The following is a 6,636-nucleotide window of genomic DNA, read 5'->3' as shown; positions in this document are numbered from 1 at the left end:
TGAATAAGAAATTAGTGAAAAGAAAAAGAAAAGATAAAATATTTATATTTATGTATATATATATAAACGATTTTATTCAGCTGAGGGAAGCCCCAAATGTTGCTTTTCCGTGCAACTTTAGGCTTTTTTTCTAAGTGCCCATATATACTTTTTCCTCTGAAGCCCACTTAACTGAGGAAAGATTTATAGCTCAATTACAACGACAAAAAGCCCTTTTTTTCTCATAAAGCCCAAATTCAGGACAGCTTTTCTAAAGCCCAATTTCTAGGCGAAAGCCATAATTTTGAAGCCCATTTGTCATTGAAAGCACAATCTAGCTCAGACTTCTCGTAAAGCTCAATTTGAACGAGAAAAGCCCTTTTTTTCTCAAAGAGTTCATTTTTAGAAGAGTTTTTTTCTAAGCCCAATTTCTTTAAAAGCCCTATTTTTAAGCCCTTTCGTTACTTTTTCTTGAAATGCCATTTTTCCTTAATAGCCCGATATAAGGAAGACATTTTCAATGAAATAGCCCATTTTTTCTGGCCCATTTTTTTTTTTAGCCCATTTTTCTTTTTGCCCATTTCTAATGAGGGACCTTTTCTTCCAAGCCCGTTTCTAGCTCATATTTTTTCTTTAAGCCCATGTTTTTCAAGCCCATATTTCCTTTGAGACCATTATGTCCTGTAGCCCATATGTTCCTTGATCCCATTGTTCTTCGAGCCCATATTTCTCCAAGATCATTCGTAATGCGAGCCCGACCCGGAGAGGCTTCCTACGAGGCGCGTCCTGCTCTCTAGGTCGCTCTCCTTCTTTAGGGCGTGGTTTCTTTCTGGGCGGCTCGTTGACCCAGCCCTGTGGGAGTGTGACCTCGAGGTCACCTTCGGCGGCGTCTTGCGTGACCTCTTCACGCCGCCGAGAAGAGTGTTGTGCCCCTTCGATGTGCCCTTCGACGTGCCCGAGAGGTTCCTCGAGGTCAGGGACGGAGCACGCCAGGGCTGTGACTGTGTCCGCATCCAAGAATGTCATTATTTGCTCTATAGTTATAGTTATATAGTTATAGGTATGTAGTTATAGTTATAGTTATATTTATAGTTATAGTTAGTTATAGTTATATAGATATAGTTATAGTTATAGTTATAGTTATAGTTATATATAGTTATAGTTATAGTTATAGTTATAGTTATAGTCATACAGTTACAGTTATCTATCTACGAGTATATGTATATATATATATATGTATATAATATATATATATATATGTTGAGGTGTGAAGACAGAATGAGTGGTAGGGTGGTGAGTTTAAACGCCAAGAATCCGTTGAAGTTTTATTTCTGACGTTTCGTCCAACTAGGACTTCTTCAGAGTGTACACAAATAGAACAATGACAACTTATATACCCGCACAGCTCACCCCGTTCCCCCTCGGTCAATGTTGCTGCCATCTCTCTTTCGTCTTGCCTCATGGATGATTAGTCCGCTTGCTATCCTCGCCAGCTTGACGAAACCGTCCCGATGGTTGCTGCATGGGAGTGAGGTAATGTATGCTGCCTCAATTGTCCTCCTTTCCTTTCTATCGAGTCCAGTATGGAGCACCTCTGTTTTTTCCCAATCCGGCAAGTGGCCAAATTTGTCGATGTGTACCACTAAAGAGTTAGACGTCCGGTGGGCTTTGATGTCATTCTTGTGCTCAGTTGTCCGCTTGTGAATTCCTCTGCTAGTTTCGCCATAGTAACTAGCGGGGCAGGTTTTACAAGGAATTCTATAAATTAAACTGTTGTCTTCGTTTTCTATTTTGTTTCTAATTTTATTTCTCACAACGTCGCCAATTTTTACCCCCGTGCTGAATGCCAGTTTCAGGCCTGCCTTGGTGAGATTTTGTTCCATGACGTTTGAGCACTTGGAGTTGGGAACGGACAGATACCCACGGTTCTCATCATTAGCCTCTTTTCCTTTGACACCCCTATTTCTTATTTGTAACGCCTTTTCCTTATTTCTATATAAAAAGCCTGCTGGGTAATATAATTTTTTGAAAATATTAAAAATGCAATTAATTTCCTCCTGGAGAAATTCCTCACTACATATCCTAAATGCTCTCAGGAAAAAGCCTATAACGATTCCACTTTTTATTTTGTTGTGGTGTGCGGAGAAGAAATGCACGATGTCGTTTTTGTTTGTGCATTTTCTGTGGACTGAAAATGCTGTCTTGTTACCACGTCTCCATACTACTGTGTCTAGAAAGGCCAGATGGTTATCTTTCTCACGTTCCATTGTGAATTGGATGTCACGTACTATCTTGTTTAACTCTTGTAACTTAACATCCAAATCAGTATCTGCGGGTGCGACGACGAGTACATCATCCACATACCGCATCCAGGTGGAGTCTTGGCCCATTATTCCTATGAAATTGTCTTTCTCTAGTACCTCCATGTACAGAGAGGCTAACACGGCACTGAGAGGACTTCCCATAGCAAGCCCACGACACTGAAAATATTCTTCGTTGTTGAAGATTAGAGGACCAAATTTTATACAAAGGGAAATTAGTTTTAAATAATCCTTCTTACCTACAGGCAAATCCTCGTCTTTTACGTCCTTGACTACCTCCTCAGCAGCTTTTAATGCCCCGTCAATAGAAACATTCGTAAAAAGGCTGGTTACATCATACGAAACCATGGTCTTATCTGATAAATCTACGTCCTTCAACCTGTCGATCAGGTCACTTGAGTTTTTAAGGTGGGCTTTGCTCAATGATCCTAATCTGGCAGACAAGGGTTTGGCCAGGTATCGGGCCAATTTGTGTGGTTATCACGAGTGCTGATAAGGGGGGAGGAATCGTCATCTTGAATAAAGTCGACTACCACGATAAAATGTTTAGAGCTCCTAAGCGACACTACAACATATGTTAAGAAACCCATAGGTTTACGCGACAAGGGAAGAGGGGAAAAATTCAAGAAAGAAGCTAGGAGTATACTCATGAAATCAAACAGAGGCATTAGAAATAGTGGGGTTACTGGAAGAAAATCCTAGACCACCAGTATGCGTGGACTACCAAAAAACGCACAAACCCAACATTCCCATGAGGCCTATCATATCCGGGATCCGCAGTGCCCACAAATTGGCCCGATACCTGGCCAAACCCTTGTCTGCATCAGGATCATTGAGAGCCCCACCTTAAAAACCTGCCCCGCTAGTTACTATGGCGAAACTAGCAGAGGAATTCACAAGCGGACAACTGAGCACAAGAATGACATCAAAGCCCACCGGACGTCTAACTCTTTAGTGGTACACATCGACAAATTTGGCCACTTGCCGGATTGGGAAAAAACAGAGGTGCTCCATACTGGACTCGATAGAAAGGAAAGGAGGACAATTGAGGCAGCATACATTACCTCACTCCCATGCAGCAACCATCGGGACGGTTTCGTCAAGCTGGCGAGGATAGCAAGCGGACTAATCATCCATGAGGCAAGACGAAAGAGAGATGGCAGCAACATTGACCGAGGGGGAACGGGGTGAGCTGTGCGGGTATATAAGTTGTCATTGTTCTATTTGTGTACACTCTGAAGAAGTCCTAGTTGGACGAAACGTCAGAAATAAAACTTCAACGGATTCTTGGCGTTTAAACTCACCACCCTACCACTCATATATATATATATACACCAAAGGCTTCTTCACCTTACAATGGGGAATTTGTAGTAATAGTTAAAGTTATATTCATATTTATAGTTATAGTTCTAGATGCAGTGGTTATAGTTGTAGTAGTGATAGAGTTGCAGTGATTGTAGTTATTATAGTTGTAACAGTTGTGGCACTTGTAATAATTACAGCAGTTATAGTGGTTGTAGATGTAGTTATACCTGCTGTAATTGTAATTGTAGTAATTTCAGTGGTAGTTGTAGTGAAGGTTGTGGTTGTAATTGTAGTTGTTATTTTTGTTGCTGCATTTGTCGATGTTGTTCTTGTTGAGCACGATTTGTAGTTGTGGTAGTTAGCATCTCGCGCTGTCTCTGCAGAACTCGAGGTCGGTACACGCTTAGAGCTAGACAAGCATCACAATACCGCAACCTGTTACTACACCCCCTTGAGCTATGAGGATGGCTTTGTTTAAATTGTCATCGTATGAATTTGTACATCGGGCCTTATGAGCTCTGAGCTCTCGTCCGGGAGTGTAACAGCTGTCGATCACGAGTCAAACCCGTGATTCATGGCTATGGTGAATCGCCCTCGGACTTACGAACACACACACACACACACACACACACACACACACACACACACACACACACACACACACACACACACACACACACACACACACACACACACACACACACACACACACACACACACACAATACTCGTGGCACAGTTGATAGAGTTCCCGGCTGCCACCTCGGAGGCCCGGGTTCGAATTCCACCCAGGGATGAAATAATTTCAGTATCACTGTGCTGCGGGTTGTTACTCCAACTCTCGTGGGCGGGGAGTTGGGTGTGTGTGTGCATGTAAAGTTACAGCATTACACACAGATCGGTCATATACGAGCTCTGAGCTCTCTTTCGGGAGGGAAATTGCTGTCGACCACCAGTCCAACACGTGATCGAAAGACCATGGTAAATCACATGCAAACCAACTTTGATGGACATAGTGTGTGCGTGCGCGCGCGTGTGTGCGTGTGTGTGTGTGTAAGGTCGCAGCATTACCCATAGGTTAGGCTATACACAAACTCTGAGTTCTCATACGGGAGGGTAATAGCTGTTGATCTCGAGTCCAACACGTTATCCAAGACCGTGGTGAATCACACACAAATACATACACATTAAATCCACACAAGATACTAATATCAATTTTAACCTAGGATTATCTAAACTAGATAGTTAATATGTACCAAGTGTAAGACCAATGGTATATTAGATTTATTAGACACTTGATCCTTACCTAGAACCAGATCCCTCACATAGGGGCAGGGAGGGGCATATATTGATGGATTCAAGTTGAAAAATTATCCAAAGTTGAAATAAGAAATAATATATATCCAACAACGCTCGTTCAGTTGGAAAAAAACATTTCGGGAAATGTTTTGTGTTATCCTCGGCAATTTGCATTTATTATTCCGAACTATGTGTTCTTGTCATTATTTGCACTTCATGTACATTGATTCATTGCCAAATAAAGTCTATCTATCTATCTAAGTTACTAAATAAGAATTTCCCCAATTATTGGTTTTCTTTGAAACATTCTCATTGTTTGTTTTCTTTTACACTAACAAGCCCTGACTTTAATAATATGTTCTTAACTATTCTGTAATGAATGAAAAAATGAGTGAACAAGTGATTGAGTATGAATGAATGAATGGATAGCTACATGGATAAGTTAACTAATTAAAAGGTATATGACTTATTGAGAAAATTAATAAGAAACAAATAAAATAGGTACATACCATTAATATAAATATTTACAATCATACATTGACTTACGCCTACGGGAATTTCGAGTAAAATTCCAGAATCACTCAAGCACGGATGTTTAACATGAAATTTACCTAGCCCAATGGCTCCTAACCTAATATAAGCTAAGATAACCTAACATAATCTAACCTAACGTAACAGTTCCATAGAAAGAAAAAATATTTCAAATGCAAAATAGAAAATAAAAAAAGTGTCTGCGTTATATTGAAATAGAACCAAATTTCGAAATTAAAAGATCGCTATCAGATAGATTTCTATGAAATTCAAACGATTCTTACAAAATATTTCATCAGAAACTTATAGTCCCCCCACCCCCACCAAGGCAAGCGAAGGCAGAAGTCGTGAATATAAATTTTACCTAAAACTGAAGTACAACGTGGAATATTAATCCGAACAAAATATTCGAAAAGTGGAGGCATATCGACCTGGGATTTAGAAATCGCCAAAGACCAAATAAAGCGTTTCTCTGCCTTGGTGTCGTGGACAATACGACCCTCGAACTCCTACGCTCAGCTCGTGAGTTTCGTGTGAGGAATGGGGAGCTCTGAATTATCACTCCCTTGCACATACACAATCGTGAGGTGGTTTTCGAGTCGTGAGTTTCCATGCATCTCCATCAAAGACCTGGCCATAATGGATGTTAGCGTTAGTAGTTCAGACTGTCAGGTCTGATGTACCCTGTACAGCGTTCGGTTCTATTCCAGTATCATGCAAAAGGATTTTTCATTTCATTTTTTTTTTTTTTTTTTGTATTTGAAAGATCTATTTTTTTCTGTGGAATGGCTAAGTTAGGTTACATTAGTTTAGAATAGGTTACGTTTGGTTAGGTTAGGAACTACAAGACAACGTGAGTTTTATGAGTTTTGCAATAAAGTTCACACAAATAGGATGACCAAATAATTCTTGGCCTGCTTGTATAATGCACAATATTTTCCTGTTGCTTGTATCCAAAGATGATCGTGCTCTATCTTATAAACAATCGAAAACTATCGTACCGTTAAATCACACTATATTTTTCTTAACCATTTCTCTGTGCTCATTTTTCAATTTTAGCTGTCTACAGGCGATTTTATTCAACCGAGGGAAACGTCCCCACCCTCTCCTTTTCAGTGAAAGGGAAGAAAAATCCACCGAATCGTATTGCTACCTAGCCTTGACCCACAGCCTTGTGGGGACATGCCCATGAATTAATTTAT

Source organism: Oratosquilla oratoria, chromosome 28 (genome assembly GCF_046742065.1).
Source record: "Oratosquilla oratoria isolate Oo_2021 chromosome 28, ASM4674206v1, whole genome shotgun sequence".
Taxonomy (NCBI): domain Eukaryota; kingdom Metazoa; phylum Arthropoda; class Malacostraca; order Stomatopoda; family Squillidae; genus Oratosquilla; species Oratosquilla oratoria.
This window is presented reverse-complemented; position numbering follows the sequence as displayed.